This window comes from Dunckerocampus dactyliophorus, chromosome 7 (genome assembly GCF_027744805.1).
Source record: "Dunckerocampus dactyliophorus isolate RoL2022-P2 chromosome 7, RoL_Ddac_1.1, whole genome shotgun sequence".
Taxonomy (NCBI): Eukaryota; Metazoa; Chordata; class Actinopteri; order Syngnathiformes; family Syngnathidae; genus Dunckerocampus; species Dunckerocampus dactyliophorus.
This window is the reverse complement of record NC_072825.1, coordinates 24,251,562-24,273,741: the sequence shown is the minus strand read 5'-3', so window position 1 is coordinate 24,273,741 and position 22,180 is coordinate 24,251,562. Positions and strand designations below refer to the sequence as shown.

General features: G+C 39.1%; 1 protein-coding gene across 1 annotated transcript in view; it reads left to right on the top strand.

Annotated features, from left to right (window-relative positions):
* The window catches only part of LOC129185276 (G patch domain-containing protein 8), a 69,608-nt gene that overhangs the window by 1,481 nt on the left and 45,947 nt on the right, over positions 1-22,180 (top strand). The window lies entirely within an intron of this gene.

The following is a 22,180-nucleotide window of genomic DNA, read 5'->3' as shown; positions in this document are numbered from 1 at the left end:
GTCAAACTGTCGCTATCAATTTGTCAGTTGTACAGGCAATGTTTTAAATCGCATTTTCATTAAAGGGGAAAAATGCACAGTGACAACGTACAAAATGAATACTGAATTTTGATGAGCGACTGGGAGTCTCGTCACATTAAGACTAAACAAAGCTGACCTTGTGGTTTATGTTTTGTTTTGTTTTTCTTCTTTTACAGTCATACATATTGTCAGGCAGGACACATTGGTACCCTTTTATGGTGACATCCAAAAAAAATCCCCAAATCCTTTAAATGCTCACTAAGCTTGAAAGATTTGCTGATAAAATAATGGCACTGTTAAATGAAACTAAAACAAAGCCAAACTACTCACACTTTGAAGTCAACAAGCATGTAATGAGAAGGCACAGGAAGGTGTTTGCAGAGCGATACTAGTGGCCACCTAGCAGCGCTTTACAGGTATTGCTGGAAATAATAAGTGTACAGTCCTAAAAGTGAGTACAGGGGTCCCTCGCTACATCGCAGTTCAAACGTTATTCCCTCGCTCTAGCACGGTTTTACCCAAACTGAATTAATAAATGACCGCTATTTTGTGGTTGACAATGGACTATTATTAGTCAAAAAATATTGAAAGACAAGTTATATGTAGCTGTGATTGGTTGGCAACCCGCCTCTTGCCCAAAGTCAGCTGGGATAGGCTCAGCTCCCCGTGACCCTAGTGAGGACAAGCGGCATAGAAAATGAATGGATTGAAGTTATATGTGGGATTCTGGTCACTCAGCGTCAGTAATGTTACACTGATGAGACCTGACATTAGATTAGATTACCTTCACACTGCATGTAGTCAGCCATGACAGACAAAGTGAACAGAAGTTCTTCTCCCATTCCGTGTGGAAGTGGTGAGTTTTTGGCTTCTTACTTTGTCCTTCTTCCAAACTCCAGTTGAAACCCTTTCTCAAGTTTAGAAAAAACTAATTGGAGCCTAACTAGTTAGCTCGGCAGCAGTCGGGTCTGGAACCAATTAACCACGATCAACGAGGGACGACTGTTAGACCCCATTTCAGCAAGCATGAGAATTTATGAGAATATATATGCTCAAGGGGCAATATTATACTGTAGAAATGAAACTTGGATATGCTTTAGAGTAGTCAGTGTACAGGTTTTATAGCAGTATAGATTTGCTATCCATTGAAAATCACTCAACGCATAGCCAAAATACTTGCAATACAAGTCTAAGCTACTATAAAAAAAAGTTGATAGAATGAAATGGTTGGTGAAATGTGAAGGGTGTACTTACGTCTGTGAGCGTCTCCAGGCAACAATCAAAATTTGGAGCGCTGCTGTCGCTTTTTTCAAGTACCCGGTAAAATAATCTAGCTATGTGTGAATTACAGTTTGTAAGTTTGTGTATAAAAGCCTACTAAATTCTTGTTAGAACAGGCTTCATAAAGCTTTTCAGCTCAGTTCATTTGCTTGGCTATGTCGCCCATTACTTAGTTCAGAGCGCTTAATGCGGCACCTAACCTCCTAACAGAAAATATGCAGCTTTATATACAGTATGTGTATATCATTTGGATTCTGCTCTTGAATAATTTTCCCTTGCACCTATGCAGACATGAATTCCCATTCACTTTAGCTCACTTTGAGGAAAAAAAAAAGACTCTTGCCACACAGTTAATCTGTCACATTATACAACATCTTTCTTGACAAACTTACATGTGTCCAAATGTCATGCATCAAATATTGAAGCGTGACACGTTGTATTAACTCCACCGTTTCATCTGCCTGTCTTCACCTCTCCAGTCGCTCTTTTCATGTCTCATCCGTCTGTTGCTCTTCCTCCGCTCCCTTCTGTACCCACACATGCAAACAAAGAAGCAGCAAACATGTCACACCAGAGCTAATCAAATGTTGATCATTGTCAAGTCGTACAAATATCTTGGAGCCTGCTGTGACAGTTTTGTTTAACAAAAAACACTGTAATTAGCAAAGATTAAAAAAAAAAACACCCATTTTTAAGTTTACCTGAAATAGCTTTATGATTTTAGTCATGTAAACGAGACATTAGTTACCCTATAATCCTACTAAAATACTTAAATTGAGGATTACAACACTTGTCAGCTTGTCATCACAGCATATCATAACAATCCCTATATAGAATGGTATGGTATGACATGAAAACACCAGTATAAGACCACCCTGAAGAATCTAGACCCAGAATATAAGACGAGCAGTCTTTTTTCTCGTTTAGTACTTTGTTAGAGCATGAATGTCACGTCACTGCTCTGATGTCCATGCTTAGTAAGCGCTACGATCATCTTGGTCATGCCATGAGTACTACTACTACATACCTATCCATGATCTTGCAGAAAACGTTTAATCTTCTGCTGTGATTTTCAATTTTGAGAAGACAAATGCAAAAGGTTTTCTTCCTGTCATGCGTTGCTAATATTTTGTGAAGCATTACTCCAGGAAACAATGACATGGTGGCAGGTTGGTTTCTTTAAAGTCTTTAATGAACAAACAAGATAAGCTCACACAGAGTGACACAACACACAAAATGCAAAAGTATCAAAAAAGGCTAAGCGGCACTGGAAGGGCTCACCATCGGAGGCGGAAACAGAAATTTTCCCTAAAATTAGAATAATACCACGAAACTGAGATGCAACGGAATGAATCCAACACACAGGTAACAAGTCCAAGTCCAAGCAGAAACAAATGAACTGGCAACTAGCTGAAGCCCCACTTGGACTAAATCATAGACAGGTGCGCTCCACAGCACACTCTAACAAGAGTAAAGCTGAAGCATTCAATCCAAATAGAAAACAGACGTAACCAAATAAAAGCACATAACCCCAAATAATGGCAGAAATGGAGAAACAAAACAAGCAAAAAGTCCAAACTGTCATGCGCAACAAGAGAGATAATTTTTTGAATAGTGGCTATACAGTAACTTCACGCTTCAAATGTTAATTGTACTATTAAAAGAGCTTTGAAGCACAATGCAGAATAATATTCGGTGCAGAGCATCACAAGAGCATTCCAATAATGGGTCTTGACTCCAATAGATTTTAAATTTTGTCAAAGAGCAGGGTTTTGCGCATGCACACAGAGTTTATGCCAATTTGCCACATAGTATGCCTGCTTTTCTGTTCTCCTGTGGGTGCTTCTTTGTCCTGTTGTGTGAAAAACGTACATTGATTAAATGCATAAAACTTGGATAATTAATAACAGAATATTGCCCAAACCCTTCATCCCTGAGGCCCTGCTGACAGGGACTTAGTTTGTAAATGTTCTAAGTAAGCATGTAATTACTCCATATAGTTTGTTTAGTCAGTTTAATCTTTAATGATACTGCTGCAGTGAGGCTTTTTTCGGTTTAATGTTGAAGCCGCAGATGTGGATGAGAATATTAATGTATGGAATGCGGATTGCGCCACCTCTGATTTGTAATTAAAAGAACACTGTGCAATAATTTCCTGGCAGGAGGATGCTTTAGTTAATTTAGGAGGTAGCACAAACGGGATGGATGATGAGCAGGAAGTAATGAGGCATCAAGTACCTATTTAGAGGGAGGAAGCACCTTGGTGTTATTAAGTTGTGCAGCGTGAGAGGCCCTCACTTTTGCTTTCAATTCGAGCTTTGGTTTCTTGGAGAAAATGAATCTACATGGGCAAAGTTTTCAAAGTTGGTGAAGGTTGACTCAGAAGGTGTCAGGAAGGTCAGAAAAATATACACGCTTCCTTATTTATCTGCATCCATGTGGACACGGTCCAATTTATGTGCCTGTCAGAACGATAAACAGTCCTGTGGTCAAATCGTTCCAATGGGATCAGGTAAAATAGTGGACTTTAGACTGATATTTGTCAGAGTTGCTGTGCAATCACTGAAAAGAGTACAAATATCGCACACAGTTCTTAATCAGTGAATCAATAAAGACACCTTATTTCTTCAGCTTAGCGAGACATTTTGGATACTTGTATGCTTCCAGCTTTGTGGGAACGGTTTGGAGGAGGAACTTGTTCTGTTCCCAGAAAGCAGGGTATACATACAGGCATCATTCCTCCTCAAATTTCCGATCAACCTTTGCAATCAGAATGACTGTTGGAATTATTAGGTTAGATTTAGCTTCAGAATCCTCCCTTTCTCTCTTCAATTGCTATTGTTCACTCGCAACACAATCCAGGTTTATGTGCTAAATATGGCTCACATGCTTATTAAATGCATTTCAAGTATAAAATGTACAGAGTACTCACCATTAATGAATAATAATGTAAGATGATCCATGAACAGATAGAAACGGAGTCATGGCGTAGCCAGCCACAGCACACAATCCCTTCACAGACCGCCAAAGTGCAAAATCGCAACCCTTGATGAAAAAATGAGTGAAGCAGAAAGATTTGAACATGTAAATTGTGGGCTTTTTAACAGTAGTACGTGTATGTTTCCAATGTACCTGCATTAGCAAGTATTTATGAATTATTGCCAACTTATGGTAAATGAGATGTTTTCTGCAGGGAAAAACGGCTTACTTTCAGATAATTATATATATATATGTACATTTGTGGGGCCGTGAATACTGATTCACGAATGTGCAGGGATCCACTGTACTTTACAGCGTAGTTTCCCAAAATGGGGTACGCGTACCCCCAGGGGTACACCAATTGTCATGGTGGTACGTGAATAAAAATGAAAAACAATTTGGCCTGACCCTCAAAATTACGAGTGCGCCTGAACGCCCCACAGCACAAGGCAAACAGAGCAGAAAGGAGACAAAGCACAAAGTTGTTCATTGCTCTGTGTGCATCATATGAACAAATAAGTAAGTTTGATGATTATTGTGTGCATTTAATCTTGAAGATTTTATTTTATTTTGGTGAGTGGGGATTCCCCCGAAAATGAGGCTTTATTGTTGGTTGTATGCATTTTTGTGTTTCGGACACTTTTTTATCATGATTGTTAAACTTTCCCCTTCAATGTGGTATTCAATTAATTAAACCATAGCCATCATGAGTGGGCTAAAAAAATCCAACCCATTCAAACGGAAGGATTCCACCATCAGACTGGAATAAAAGCTATATAGGATGATAACCTAGCTATTTAGCAGTGCTCATGTGGAACCTAATCAAAATGAGACCATGCAAAATACAAATTTATGAGCCGTAATTACTATGAAATTGATTAACCAATTAAGTATGTTCCATATTTCAAGTTAATTAAGATAAAAAAGGTTTATGTTTTGTTAAGTGTGCAGGAGTGGAAGGTACATGGCTTCAGGTGAAATGTCTGAAGGGGTACGCGACTGTAAAAAGTTTGTGAACCACTGCTTTACACTATTTACATGACATAAAAATGTGATTTGTTTAGCTTTTTTTATTTTATCATCTACATTACAGATGACAGTACTGTGACGTTGATCCATGGTTGCTGCAATGTGCGTTGCAGGCCAGTGGTTGTCGATGTCAGAATACGCACATTTTCAAACGATTGCTCATCCATCCTCCTGGATGACGTCATCTCTTGAATTCGATTTTGTGGGCATTCATGTGATATGTCGATAAAGACTTTAGTAAGTAAATATCAACAAGTCTGATTCCACGGTTTTGGATACTGCCATCAATTTGTTTAATATATCAATATTTGGAAAAAATTAACTATATGCATCTATTGTTTAATTTGCCAACTGATATTGGCACTTATTACTTATTTCCCAAACCTGTCACTTTGCCAAATTTATCATTTAGAAATTTGTAATTATTTTATAATACATACAGTATATTTATTAAAAATTATGTATATATATGTATTATTTAGGACTGTCAAAAGTAACACTTTAACGGCGGTAACTCATTTATTTCATTAATTACATTAATATTTTTTGTACAATTAACACATGCACACTTGGGCGAGCACACGTCTGTTATGATGGCAGAAGGAGGCAGTGTAGAACCCCCACAGAGACACACAGGGTGTGATGCTCTTTCTCTCTTTATTCTTATCTGTACACATCAACAGCAACGCAGTTCCAACACAATATACAGTATGATCTCCGACTCACAAACACGTCTCTAGTCCGTTCTTCCTCGGAACAACGCTTCATCAGTTTCATTACAAGAACACGAGATGCGTGCAAAGACACTCCGAACATCACAAAAACAGCTTTATGATGCATGTATGTGTAGTCTAAGTAAACAGAAAGACAAAGAAAAACATAAAGTAGATATTGTTATCACTCACTTCGTAACTCTTAATGCGGATGTACCATTTGCTGCATTTAATTATGCTGAGAAATCCCAGGAAATACCCCGAAGACATGTACGTTTTCTTTAAATCACGTGATGTCTTTGAACGCAACCCCTAGTTGCTCATAATAACGCGGTTAAAGTGTGATTCAAATGTTCTGCTACTATTAAAAAGACGACTGTAAATAGATGTTCAGACACGTGTGCTATCTTTTATCTTGATTAACATTTTCAGTTCATTTGGAGCTGTTACATGCAAATATATATAATCCTGTGCTGGCATTTACCCTTCTGTTGATAAAATACATAGTTGTGAATGGTGATTAATCAGGATAAATTCATTTAAAATGGTAATTAATCTGTTATTTTAATCATTGAACAGCCCCAATATTTGATTTACTCATTACATTTAATTTTATTTTTATGGCAACATCATTTTCATTTTTCTTTAACATTACAAAGCCATATACTGTCATTTTTTTTTCATTTTTTGTACTCACATCTGCTTACTAGTATTTTTTTTCCAATATCCTTTTCTTCATTTCTTTCCTTCATCACTGCATAGGCTATCTATCAATTGCTGTGCATTCTCTTTTTTATTGTCTATTAAAAAATAGTGGCACTTGAACACAGGACGTGAACAAACGATAATGATGTAACAAAAAATTGTCAACATATAAAATATGTGGTGGGAGTGAATTATCAGTAATAGATATGAAGAAAAGGGTAGGATTCAATAAGGTTTGCCTCTTCCTGCTCCTTTTTGGACATATTGAATTGTGTAACTGTAACAACGAGATGCTCCTTAATGTAACTTTTCAAAAATTAATTGGTTGAATATGGTCTATTATTAGTAAAACAATATACAGTCATGGAAGAAATGATTAGACCACCCTTGTTTCTTCAGTTTCTTGTTCATTTTAATGCCTGACACAACTAAACGTACCTTTGTTTGGACAAATGTAACAATGGCAGCAAAAATAGCTCATAAGAGTTAAATTTTTTGGCAGTAGAATGCTATAGCTATTAATGTAAGAACTTAAGTGATTTTGGTTATTATCAAAAACAACTTGGAAGTTGCTAGATATCAGCTCTTAAATTAAACTCTGATGAGCTATATTTGTTATCATCATTATATTTGTCCAAACAAATGTACCTTTAGTTGTACCAGGCATTCAAATGGATCAATAAACTGAAGAAACAAGGGTGGTCTAATCATTTTCCATGACTGTATACATATTTAAACTAAACTAAATTGGGTATTTTCAAGCATAAAAATGGTAAAATGAATGAAAATAAAAATATTCAGAAGACGTGATATGAAGTGTAATGTAATATCTGTTACGGGTTGTGTGCGCCTTTAAGAGGCGGGGCCTGGGAAGAAACATGTATGGTCAGCTTGTGAGAGTTGGCTGTTAGCTGAGTGCTAGCAGCAGGTTAGCAGTGTAGAGTGGCTGTGTGAATGTTGACTGCATGTGTTCTCTGCTTGTTAATAAAGCGATTAAAATGCATTGAGAGTCTCTCCTTACCAACAAATAGCGGCAGTAGAGTAGCATTCTACACTGGTCTCTATGTGTCAGTGACATTACAGTACATTGATGAGACAATAGCCACTGCAGGAGCTGTCAATGCTAACTTGTGTCTTAAATTATTTCTGTCTTAAGATGGCTTATTTTCAATTATTTGGCTACTATATTGGGTAATACAAGTATAATGGTGACTATAGGGGTGTTATTTCATGTCTACAGGGCTCTAAGGACATAAAAAGATTTTATATGCTCTAACTATGAAAATATTCCATTTATTAGTATTGAATCCTACTTCACAGAAATTCACTTATTGCGGCCGGGTCTGGAACCAATGAACCGTGTTAAACGAGGGAAGACAGTATGCCCAATAATAACAAATGTACCATACCATATACTGTAGTGATGGGAAACTTCATTACTTTTACTGACTCAAGCTTTTATGAGTCACTCACTCGAAACCTGCACATGTGCAACAAGTTGCACCCGTGAGTCAGTGAAACTCGAGTTTCTGTCGAGCACCTGTGAGTCAATTTGTTTTCCAAATTTGTGATTCAGCTTGGGCAGAAAGGGGAAAGGATAGGTGATTTGAGGTGTTTGAGGATCTGTTGCTTTTTCCCCACAGGGCTCATACCTTTACACAAATGCAGTTACTGTAGAGTAACAGTTGCACAATTAGTAACATGTCAACTGGTTTCCTTTTTTAATTTAGCTAGCAGTAGCAGAGGTGAGTAAGGCAAGGCAAAGCAAGTTTATAGAGTACAAGTCGTACATGAGGTAATTCAAAGTGCTTTACAGAAAAGAAGAGTAAAATCACTTCAGAAAGTCATTCCATAAAACATAAAATCATTATATAAATCTGTTCCGCATTTTGGCAGCACAAAACTGAAACGCAGCCTCACCATGTTTAGTCCTGACTCTGGGCACCCACAGGAGACCACTCCCTGAGCTTCTCAGAGCCCGAGATGGTTCATATGTCAGAGATGTACTTTGGCACATGACCATGAAAAGACTTACACAAACAGAGCTGTTTCAATGTCTGGTTCTAGTCAGGAGTTGAGCAGCAGCATTCTGGATGTAAGCAAACAAGTTCATGGAAACAAACATCCTTGAATCCCAGTTCAGTAAAAAAAAAAAAAAAAAAAAAAACTTGCAAGTTTTGGATGGTTCGTTCATGACTCAGACATCTCTAATACTACAACATATCATACTAAAGTATTTGAGTTGGTATCATTTGTTTGCCATTGTAATGATAACAACATTTCAGGCATCGCCTATTTCTATCTACTCAATACAGTAATGATGCACTAAATATCAACTTTACTAGAGAAGAGATTTACTGCTTAGAAAAACACACACAACATGGTCTTATGTAAACTGCCCCTTGAACGAGTGGATGGTTGCTCAGCTGAGATTAGTCAGAAAATTCTCCTCTGCTCACTTTGCACTACGGCGGAATCAGTAGGTGATCGAATGGTGAAGGAGAACCACAGAAGACCCCTCTTCTCTCCTCAATAACAGCAACAGCGACTTCTACCACATGTGTGTGTGGTCCCCCTGCAGTCTGCCTCATTATATCTATATTAGACATTAGCGTGCATCACTAATTAGCCATTGTGACAGATCTCTTGGTTGTGTCTTAATTGTGGTCTTCTTAATTACATTTACTGTCACCGGTGAGTCATTCTTCAAACTCTAGTTGGCATTTTTAATGTTTTTTTTATTGAGGGCGAGACGAATAAGGAGCGAGTCTCTGAATGAATGCATGCTCATGTTGTCTTTCAGTGTTCCTTTCGGAGACGCTCCCTCAGTAGAATATTATACAGCCTCTCGTATGTGCATACTAAGCTGAACATCCACTTTGATGTATATTTAAATGCGATGCCTGGTGTCAAAATGAGTGCCAATGCTCCAGCGTGTGCGCCACATGCAAGAGCTGAACAGTGTTTGTATAAAATAGTGTTTAAACACATGCCCCCAACAATTATCTTGAAACAACAATTTAGCCGCGCACGAAAAAATAAATGAATGAAACGGATATGTTAGAGCGAACCAAGTACTGGAGGGAACGGAGACGAGTCAAATGGTTTGATGGTTCGAACACTTTGTAATGCAACAAAGAAGCAAAAAACAAAGAAGAGTGTTGAAGATAAGAGAGACGATGGCGCATCAAGTCAAACTAATAGCAACTGCGCATTTCACCTTAAAATCATTTCAATGGTACAATGAATGGTAGAGTAAGGAGAAGAGTGTTGCCATGGCAACCCTTGCTCACCTACCGTCACGGCCTATAATATCGGTGAACACTTCTCATGTTAAGCTAGCACATAGGCCAATGCTCATGTGGCTAAACAAAATGTATTGTTTGTTTACATCATGCCATGCTTGTTGGTCACATTGCATTCACATAAAGTACAGTACACACATGTTGAATATCCTCCTTGCCTCTCTGCTGCTGTAACGTGTCCATTTTTTCACGACCAAATGACTAACATCACATTATATACGTATGTTTCCCATATTAAGCAACTGTCTGTTCATTCACATACACGCAAAGTGTTAGACTATGTTGAAAGTTCTTGGGTGCTCGTTTACTTTATGCTGCTGTAACTTGAAAATTGCTCCACTGTTCACAGAACATGTCATGTTTATTTGCTGCATTGCGTAGCTGCCTGGACATTCACATACATGCATGGCATGACAGTATGTTGAAATTGTGTGTTTTCGTTCCCTTTCTCCTTCTATCAAATGTACATTTGTCCACTACGAGATGACTAAGAGCACGTCATATTTGATTTGCGTACTGTGCTACTGTCGGTTCATACACATGCACGGACAATACTTACACTATTTGAGAAATGTTGTGTTCCTGTTTACTCCCTGCTGCTGTAACTTGTAACTTGTGTCCACAGCTCAGACGAATAATGATCACGTCATGTGTATTTGTCGCACTGCGTAACTTTCTGTCCATTCACATACATGCATAATATTTCAGCATGTTGAAAATTCTTCTGCTCTCCTTTCCATTCTGCGTCTGTAAAATATAAATGTCTCTACTGTGAGATGACGGAGAGCACGTCATATTTGTTTGCCGCATTGCGCAACTGTCTATGGATTTACATACACACATAATAACACACAATGTTGACAATTACTGTGTTCTTGTTTATTTTCTGGTGCTGTAACTTTCTCTACTGTTTAGACAAATAATTAGGGATGCACAATAACTTCCTGCTTCTCACGATCCATAACTGATACTTTTTATAGCTATTATTTCTATTATTTTTTAAATTTAGGTTTAACTGTATTTCGTGCACACTTGGAGGCAACTAAACAAAAGTTGGATTTGGCAAACTGTACCTGTAGTTTTGTCCTTACCAAATACATAACTATTACCAAAAAAACAAATAAATAGCAGTCGCTCAGAAGCACAGACGGGCTTTAGTAGCAAACACATCTTCAACGATGGTAAAGGGCTGGTCGCGCAGCGCCATCATTTCCATGATGAAATCACAGATCGCTTGCGGGTCATCTCTGGCAAAATATTTTGCACTTTTCTAACGCCACGGTGATAGGAACAAGCCCCAAGCCCCGGGCGTCATTGCCATGCTGCCGTTTCAGGAGGCCGATAAGGTTTAGGTCTTGAAGCTTGATGTTTTTTTGCAGCGCTTTTGGAGCATTTGGCAAAATGTCTCCGTCTGAAACAGTGAGTCGCACACAGGTGACGCCATGTTTGAGCTCAGGCGAAGTTACGACAGGCCCTTTGTAGCGCGTCACAGAAAAGGAGCGCTTGATTTGCTCATGCTAACCCACCCACACCACAGTACGAGTAACCTCGCCTCATTGGAGCTTTCATGACATGACCATCACATGTCTGTTGGTCGCATTGTGTGACTGCCTGTCCATTCACGTACATGCATGATATTATAATATGTTGAAAATGTGTGTGTTCTCGTTTCCTTTCTGCTTCTCTAAAATGTAAATTTTTCTACTACAAGATGAATAAGAACACGTCATATTTGTCACATTGCACAACATCTTTTTCATGAGCACTTTAGAATGAAATATACGTACCCTATTATATCCGCACAACAGTCAGCCTGTCAACAAACGCAGGTTTACCACTGTTGCTTTACATTTTGCACAGCGGCTTAGCAGTCGATTACACTTCACAATTGTATGGGTTGCAATTAAGGGGCTGAAATGAAATAAAAGCAGTCGTCGAGTTGTTTCTTGAACGCTAGAGAGGCTGTTACAGAATCACGGCCTCTAATTCTGCAGCAGTCACTCACAATCATAAAGATGTGTGAACACGCACACACACACACACACACACACACACATATCAGGCCACAGTCAAGCCATTTCAAAGTGAGCAGGTGAGTAAAGCTGAATACAAAAGTAGTCTACGACTGCTTCATTCCTGCTGACCGCTGCAAAGTGCTCCCACTGATCACTGCTTATGTCCTCCATCACACTCAATGTGACCATGTGTGTGTGCGTGGGTGTGTGTGTGTGTGTGTGTGTAGCGGGTTAGAAAGGTGGGATAATTGGGACGGATAGTTGAGATGGGACAAAGAGAAAGAAGTGGAGGAGAGAGAATGCTCTGCATTGATTTTAACACTCTCTCAAGCTCTCAAGCTCTTTATTGACATTTCATTTAGCTAATGAATTCATTAGCGCGTCATAGCATAATAACCTCCACTTGATAGCCACGATGGGTCCCCCAAGGAAATACGCTTGTGTTTACTCTGTGGCTCTTTGCCATTTTCTTTTCCAAACTCAATCTCGACTTTCTTTGATTTGATTTTCTCCCCCCCAGTGTCCCCATTTCTTTGCTTTTACCTCACACGCTTAACTCTCGTTTGTTTGCGAATTGTAAATGAAAGCGTTAGTGCAGGAGTGTTGTCAGTCTGAAGAAAGTGCATTAAAGTTTGTTTTTGCTTGGTGACCCTTGCTCATCTTGTGGATGGAGATGTTATTTATTTACTTGTCTGGCGGGTGATTCACTCGCACATATCTCTTTGACCTTTGACTTACTGTTTAGACACAAGTGCAAGCGCGCGCACACACACACACACCCACACACCCACACATACACATACACATACAGATATAGACTTGAAAGCCCATTTGAGCCTTTTGATAAATAATTTCTCCAACCACAGGAAGGGCAGCGGGTGATACAAGAGAGGGGAGGTGCAAAGGTGTATGTCATCAGCATGGATGCAGGATGCTTAACCACTATTGGGATATTTACTAAATAAGTAAATACATTTTAAAAATGAATGCAGAAGGCCTATAACTGCTTAGATGTGTTCCTTTCTAACTGGTGTGGTCGAGACAATAGAGAATATAGTTTATTGTCAGTCTGGGGGCAAAAAGGTTTATAAGAAAAGTAAAAAAAAAAAATCACACACACACATAAAAGCTTTGCAAGCGTCCAAAAGACACCTTCGCTACAAGCTGTTCATTTCGGACCCTTCCTTGGTCATCCTACTTTGGCCTTCAAGGTCTGCTGTGGTGCTTAGGGAGTAAATATATTATTGTTTTATTGTTTATTTTAATTTCATCTTATTTCTCCTTTGCTCTCGCTGAATGAATGCTGCAACAATATTCTCCACTGGGATTCATTAAATCCTCATAAAATCTTATACTATACTGCAATGGCTCTCATTCTTAAGTGTTGCAATGCCACTAATAATGTCACTGACCAATGAAAAGCCAGCTTCTTTCAGATTTGGGAGTTATTTGAAGAATAATTTCATGCAAAACACGAAAAGGTTATTTATTTTTGTAAATAAATGTAAACAGTTACAGCATTTGAAGATACATGCTTTTCATTACACAACGACAGTATGCTGTGTGGTCTGTTGCACACTTTCCATCATGCCAGTGAAGCAGTATGCTAGCACTTTCTACCGCCTATCCCAGCTGACTTTGGGTGAAAGCCCCTGCCCCTTCCATCACAGGACACATACACTATAGAATCTCACAAACATAGAGTCTTCATCTTAGAATCTCCAATTAACCGAAGATGCATGATTTAGGGATGTGGGCAGAAACCCACCCAAGCACGGGCCACTATAATTCACACTCATCCTTGACATTGTGTAACCAGTGTTTTTCAACCTTTTTTGAGCCAAGGAACTTTTTTTTTATTGAAAAAAATCAAGTTGTACGCAACCAGCAGAAAATGTTAACAAATCTCTGTAGATCTCTGTAGCCTTTATTGACAATATACTGTAAAGATGTTGTCATCACAATGTCAGTGTAGGAATTAAAAAAACACAAAGAAAAAGTATTTTAGAATCATTCACATTTCTACTCACTCAGTGTGAAACCTGGGCCTGTTCGGATAAACACAGAGCTAACATCCTGGCAGGAATCGAAGAAAGACACACACAAAGCTCTTCCTCAGCAACTCTCAGTCTCTTTTGGAGATGGCGTTTAAAGCTTACTTGGGAACATAGCATTGTTGGAAAGATTTTTGCCACACACCAAGCACAACGGAGTCGTTTTCTTGCATCCCCAATGAAAGTAAATCCAAATGAAAGGTAGCTTTTGCTGTATTGCCTCGCGCAAGAGATTTTGCTTGAGCTATCCGTCTTTGCTTTCTTTTGACCTCCACTCGTACTTGGGCCTTCATTTGGGTCCAGATTTTTTCCAGGGTCCAGTTCAGAGTTATATGGACTTCTCCATCACTGTTTCGCTAGCCACAATGCCTCTGTCACCGCCATCTGGCATCCATGCATTAATTCTTTCGCCTGTGCAAAGCCATTAGCTGCCTGCTGCCACCTACTGGTATGGAAGTGTATTACTGTGTATGGTTACTCTGCCGATCACTACTAGACAGCACAGACACTCGACAACGGTCCATTATTTGCGGATAATAATTAGGTGAAATTGGATAATTTGCCACGGCACACCAGACAATCCCTCACGGCACACTAGTGTGCTGCGGCACACTGGTTGAAAAACATTTGTGTAACCTACAGCTGTATGGAGTTGTTGTTACACCAATCCAGGCTGAAAATGTCCTATTCTAGGGGGCAGAAGGAATTACAGACATGCAGACTGAAACGATTCTGTTGAATGGTATGGACCGCAAGTTCTCAAAGTGCACTCTGGGGTCCATTTGCATCATTTTTTTATTTTTATTTTAATAAAATTAAAGACAATACAGTGGGTTTTCTCCGGGTACTCAGGCTTACTCCCACATTCCAAAAACATGCATGTTAGGTTAATTGGAGACTCTAAATTGTCCATAGGTATGAATGTGAGTGTGAATGGTTGTCTGTCTATACTGTACTGTATGTGTCCTGTGATTGGCTGGCGACCAGTCCAGGGTGTACCCCGCCTCTCGCCCAAAATCAGCTGGGATAGGCTCCAGCATACCCCGCGATCCTAATAAGGATTAAGCAACGCAGAAAATGAAGGAATGAATGAACACAAAAAACAGCAAAAATGGGAACAATAGAGCAAAAAGGCAGAGTATAATTAGAAGCTGTAAAGGTGAAAATGTTGATACTAATAACATAACTAATAATATTTTGTTTTGTTTTTTTTACAAAATTACAAAGTGCCACCTCAACCCAAAAAAAAAAAAAACTGTGTGGATAAAGTTCGGACAGTGCACTCACACCAAGCTTATCAACCCACTGGTCAGGAGGTCATTATGTATAACAGTATAACAATATAACAATCTGAATGACGGTGTCATCTTACTTTGAACACTAAACTAATCACACAGAAACGTAACACTTAAAAGGTATACCTGACAAAAACAACAAACTTTTAAAGTTTTTCCATAATGCATTGTGTCTGAGTAACGCATTCATTGGGGCACTGCAATGACGTCAGCCTCACCCTGTGGGCTCCGGGCTCCTCTGGCTCCCTGTAGTGGACAGAGGTAGCATTGTAGTGCCATCCAGCCATTTTCTATGCTGCTTGTCCTCCAATGAAATGCTTTGCTAAAAAAAATGCATTATGGGAAAAGAAAACTTTAAAATTGTATTGGTACATGTTTGTATATTTATACGGTACATTTGTTTATTTTAGTGCCCCCTAAAATTTTGCACCACGGATGCCCGCCCCCACCGCCCTCCTTGAGCCATGCCACTTTATCAATGTTTGTCACGTGCACCTGCACACAAGCACACACACGCACAGCAGATGTCCTACCTCTCATTTTGCACATTACCTCGGGACAGATGTTTGTCTGTGTGGTCATTAGTGATCACAGCTTCAGATAATTACCCGGAGTCACACCAGCACACACACACACACACACTCACTTTTACGCAATTAGGGATTGTTTGATAATTACAAGGGAGTTGGCGAGCCATCTGGAACAGCAGCTCAGGTTGAGAGTGAATGACACGCTCAAAAAACAAACGGAACACACCTGAAAAATAATACAGTAAGCAAGAGTATCACGGACCACGTGTAGAAAATATCGTCAAGCCATCCCTCCTCCTCTTCCTCATCTCTCGAGCTCCTCATCTTATATCTGCAGCATTTTTTAGCAGTGCAGCCTTTGACTCTACAACATACGGTATATTCTGGCATGTGTGTGCATGAAAAAATGAAAGCATTTTTTTATTTGACACTCACGTCTTCAATAACCTCCTTATTCAGCTCCTCCATCTGGATTCATGCATCAATATATAAATATAGGGACAGATTTGAGAGTATAATTATAGCTCGATTTATGCATTAGCACCTACATGCTTATTGTGGATGTGCATGTGGAACATTTTGCACCTGTGTACTTCAATACCTGCAGTGTGTGTGTGCGCGCGTGTGTGTGTGTGTCCATGACTGACTTGCAGGGCTGGGTTAAGAGCAGCTCAGACAAATTAATTATCTCTCCTCTGGAGGAGGAAAGATTCACTGAGAGAGAACGACGCTGTGAACCAGCACCCCCTGGTTGAGCAGAAGCCAACAAATTACTCCCAGTCCAGAAGACACCAAGGGGCTCCTTCTGAATAAAGCAACTTGGATTTCATCCTCAGCTTGATCTTCAGATCTTATTTATTATTTTTTTCATTATTTTACCCTCAGTGCACGCACTTCATGTGCAGCTTTATAAAAATAACTGGCTGGAATGAGACGTGCGGGGCGCTTTGCATTTATAGATCAAAGTGGCAGACAGATTTCAATACATACGAACATGTTCCCCCTCCCTGAAATGGATGACATAAGAGCAGGTCTTTCATGTTTTGCATTGCTTTGCCATCCGGCTGAATGGCTCGCTATGGTGCCTCTGCACCGCCGGATGCACCACGACACTAACGCAGGATGCTGTAGTTCAAAAGCCTGACAAAAAAAGAAGCTGAATAATTATTCACACTGTGGCATGCACATTCCAAATTGGCTTACACCCTTAAAATAGTCATTCCCTGAAAAAAATTAACGCATATGTAGGTATGAGCTTAAGGAAAAATTGGGACACACACAAAGTATTCTCATCACAATGGTAGGGTTTTGAAATGATGCCCTTTACGGAATGCAAAGGTGAGGCTGTCTTGTTTCTGTTCTCTCAGCCGCAGGCCTCTTAACCTTCACCTTGCACCATGACAGCCATCCCTGAGAGGTAAATACAGTAGGTGGGGAAAGGGTCACTGTAAGGGTCAAGACTTTATAGATGAAAAGGCAATTATTTCAGCCATCGCCTCATTAAATGTTGCCTGGCAAGAAGTGTGTGCTTAAGTGTGCACATACAGTACAATACTGTGGCATTATGTACACTTTTAATAGTGTAGTATTTTATTTCTTAACGACTCTCCATAATCTGTACATTTTGTGAATATTCTTTATTCCTACCATTATATTGTGTTTAACTCTTCTATTCTGCTATATTAACAGAGTGACACACAGTACAAGCAACACATTCGTTGTGTGTACTTGGCTAATATTTATGCTTCTGATTGTGTGTGCACATACAGTTTTGTGTGTACATTTAGCTTTATACATAGAATACCTACATAGAATATACTTTATATGTACACATTGGGAATTATAGCCTGATGGAATCTATATTTACTGTATGTGTATTGGTATGCAGTATAAAAGTGTATATTGTTATGCATATCAATATTTTACTGACATGCATGTAAAATATTGACGTGTGGCAGTGTACAGAGTGGAAATGAGTTGTGTGTGCGCATACAAAGTAGTATTATATTATGGTACAATCAAGTCTTCAATTCATTTGTGTGCACATGCAATATTTTATGGATCAAGGGGTCGATTTTTATTGGGTTGCAGAAATAATTTAAGGTAATTTCTTCCTCAAAAAGGCACACAGAAGGCTTTTTAATACATGTTTGTTGTAATAAATTTATATTTGCTGCGTTCTACGTCATTATTTTATGAACAGTACGGTATATGTTATTATAGAAATGCAGTGGAATCTCAGTTTTTATCTTTAATCCGTTCCAAAGGTCAGATGAAAACTTAAACATACGAAAACCAAATCGATTTTTCCCAAAAGAAGTAATGTAAATCCAATGAAGCCCTTCCAGACACCCAAAAACATTAACACAAAACATATTTTAGAAAGAATAATTATAGTTTTACATACAGAAAACCAAGTGAAATAAATGTCAAATCAAATGTATGAATGGACATTTAACATCACTTTTACCTTCATTGAAGACTTGTTGGTGAACATGGGAGGGGCAGGGGAGGGGACCGAAGAGCCACACGGATGCTGTTTCATTCTAGTCCGTTACAAACTTAACTTTAAAAAAAGTGGATGGTTAGAGCTTTATACTTGCTCACTTGAACTTTATTTTAAACTTCAGCAGCAGGTACAATCATAAGTACACGCACTGGCCCGGCTCGCTATCTGTTATGTGTCTCCCTTGAACAATACCCCTGCAACCTCTGTAAAGTAGGAACCTTTACATGACAATGTTATTGTAACAAAAGCTACGTTAGTATTTTGCCATGACTTCGTTCTTGAATTCAGTAGTGTTTCTCGCCTTTTTTTTATCAAAGTTGTGGCACTTGCAACTTTTTTGGGCCCTTTGTGGGTTATTTTGCAGCTGTACTCAATTCAAGTCTGAACACGCATTGTGTTTCAACACCAGTTGTAACTTTTTTATTTCAAGAAATATGTTCTTCTTGCCTGCCCGAGGTAAAGTTGAGGGTGTCAGCAAGCTGTTCTGATCTTGTGTTCCTGGTGTGTAGTCAGGAAAACACCAAAATAGTTAAATAGCAGAGCTCTTGCCATGTATGCCCTTTCCAGTCAACAACAACCAAGACGTATGAAAACTAAGACACATTTTTGTCAATTTTTGTCAAGAACTGAATCCTACAAAAACCGAGGCATACAAAAACCAAGTCACTACAGTAGATGATATGTTTGAGTAAGTTTGGGTCTCGGAGAGAAAGCACATTTTCTAATTTGCATCCTGAGTTGAAACAGTTGTTAGAAAATATGCGTGCACTTAACAGAAGTCACATTTGCATTATGTAAGCAGTGCCTAGAATGCACAGTTGTGTGAATGTCCTTTTAAGCCAACACAGTCTACAAACATTTAAAGGCTTGTGTAAGTAAACTAAACCAATATACAGTTCCTACACACATAATAGTTCAAATCATTAAAATTGTGTGTGTGGCATTTAGCACACATTTATATATTACCGTGCACACTAGATCATTGTGCTAGTGCAGTGAGTTTGTGTGCATCACAAGAGGACCCACAACATACACACTAATAATTCATTCCATTTGTTTCAACCAGATTTACATGAGCCACCGCGGAGTCAACAATCTGCAGCAATTGTCATCAGCCGCAGCAGGATTTTTTTTATTTTTCGTCTTTTTACCGATTGAAAATGCCAAGCGCTCAGCTTAGTGCCATGCACAAACGTGTACGCTGTGCACAGCCTCACAGTGGTCTGCATGTAGCCTCCAGCTAGCAGCCACCAAGACTTGGCTTCCTCCGTCATACGGGCAAGGTGCCCGCTCCTTCTGTCTGTTTGTGTATGTCACGTTGTCATGATTGTGTTTAAATATGTTTCTGCAGCAGTCTGCAGTGGGCTGTTCTTGTGCATGCTGAGAGGAGCACTCTGAGGATTAGTCACAACATTAAAATGGGAGAGCAGGTGGAGAAGAGGGAGAAGATTGAAAGGGAAACCCCACACTTGAGAATAAATGTGTTTGTGTGTCATCATTTCATGGGTATTCATCAGTTCCGCCACTTTTCCTCTCCTGTCAAACCCACAGGCAACTCAAAAACACAGGATCTGCTTCTCTTTGCTACTTTTTTTTGCCTCTCTGACATTTCTTCTGTGTCGCTTTCTGCTCTGCTTATGTTAGTCAGATATGCATGTGTTTGTGTGCGGGATTCTTTGGATTTCATATGCAAAACTCCGGTTGTGATCTAGAAAAAGCAACAAATAAGAAATGAGGTTTTGCAGGATATGGGAGCGTATTGGTCGAAGCCACTGGTTCTCAGTTATTTTCTGTCATGCCCCCACTTGGAAACAGAAATGGTTTTGTACCCCCTGATTAGAAATAATACTGAGAAACTGATAATATTTAATAATTTATTTATCTGTACTGCACAGACTGAACTCGAAACTGACACCAGTGAAATGCAACAAAATGGAGAGCTGTGAAGCATACAAACGTATTCAAGAGTCAAATTGCCTGTTGAATACAACAAATGCAAATGTGTACATGTTGGCAGGTCTGCACTAACTTTGAAAGTACTCTCTGCCGGGGGGGACCACCCCGCTATTTGAGAAACACTGGTCAAAGCCAAGTTCAATCTTTTTATTTATTTAATTTTCATTGATTATATTCATTTAACTTTTGTGTACATTTATTTCATTTTAATTAAATTGAATCTATTTTAGTTTTTATTTATATATTTATGTTAAAATTGCCGGTTTATTTATGTTTGTATGTTTTTTTTATTTAACCATTTTTTTTCTTCTTTGTTCTTTAATTTTATAATAAAATAAATGAATTATTAAAATGTGTTTATTTGTTTATAGACTTATTTTGAAATTGTTTTTATTCATGTTTGTATTGATTGTATCTTATGTATTTTTTTTTTATTTAACACTTTTTTTTCTTTTCTTTTATCACTGCATAAGGTATCTTATCTATGACTACACATTCTCCATTCATTTCTCTCCGTATTAGAAAATAGTAACATTTAAACACAGCAATAATTAGCAGTGACATAACTGCTGTGACATAGAGAAGTGGGAGGATTGAATAAACTCCTTTTCGGACATTTGATGGTCCTCCATAACTTTGTTAAGCATGTTCAAATCATTACCATTACCAATGTGTGACGGCAAGGTTAATTTGCTAAAAAAAAGAATAACTAATCCGAGCCGTGAAAAGCACAAAACAAGGTAAATTCTTGCAAGCATGTGCTATGTTTAGATGTGGGCAAGTGCATGTGTGGAAAAAAATGACAGCGTGTGATTTATGTAAATGAGTGTCATCGGCCGAGGAGGAGGCAGAATTCCCCGGCCTGATGAGTGGCTTAATGATTCATCAGCCTGGCTGAGGCAGGCATCAATAATGGATGACAGAGTGGGACATGCAGGATTGCTCGCCCCTTGATTAAAGTGCTCCACAACCCAACGCCTCACTTCCTCCCTCTTCTCACCCCTCATCTGCGAGAATAAATAAGAAAATGTGCGCACTTGCACACACGTACCTCTACCGCAATTTATTTCCATATATCTTAATGTCATCTCACCTCTCACATCATAAGCGTTCATCTGCTCACCCGCTCCTTGCTCTGTTTTCTTGTTGGTCTTAATCAAATCATTCCAACAAAAATGGCAGAGCAGGATAGAGAAGCAGCAGACAAAAAAAAAAAGCCACAAACGAATGCTTTATGATTTCACTTTCCAGCAACAGAGGCTCTCTGGAGATAAAACATGAACATGTGGAGCAGAGGGTTGTTTTTTGTTTTTTTTTACAGCAGCACGTGGGTGTCAAATCTTCGTCTATTAGGAGACATGACCGTCTAAACCCTGAGCTACACGGCCATACATACTAATGCAGTCGTACACAGGGCTGGATGCAAGTTACGAGGAGAGAGGGAATGCAGGGATGGAAGAAGGCAGAAAGAGAGAAAGAGCGAGAGACAGAGTCCTGGTGGGATTTTAGTCCCTGAGCCAGCATAGGGTCTTAACTGCTTCAATCTCTGAGCACAGCTTTAACAAAGTTGGACTGTTGTGCACCACAGAGTGTGTGTAGTGTGTGTGTTTGTATGTCCTGTAGGAGTGTGAGCACAAGGGAGCATTTCTTTTCATTTTTTCCTTCAGTGAAATCATTCCCCATCCAGACACTTCTTCTTTAATGTGCTGAACAAAAGATCCCTCACTCTTACTGGACACACGCTTGTTATTCCATCATACCGCAAATCAACCCCACAGTGCAAACGCA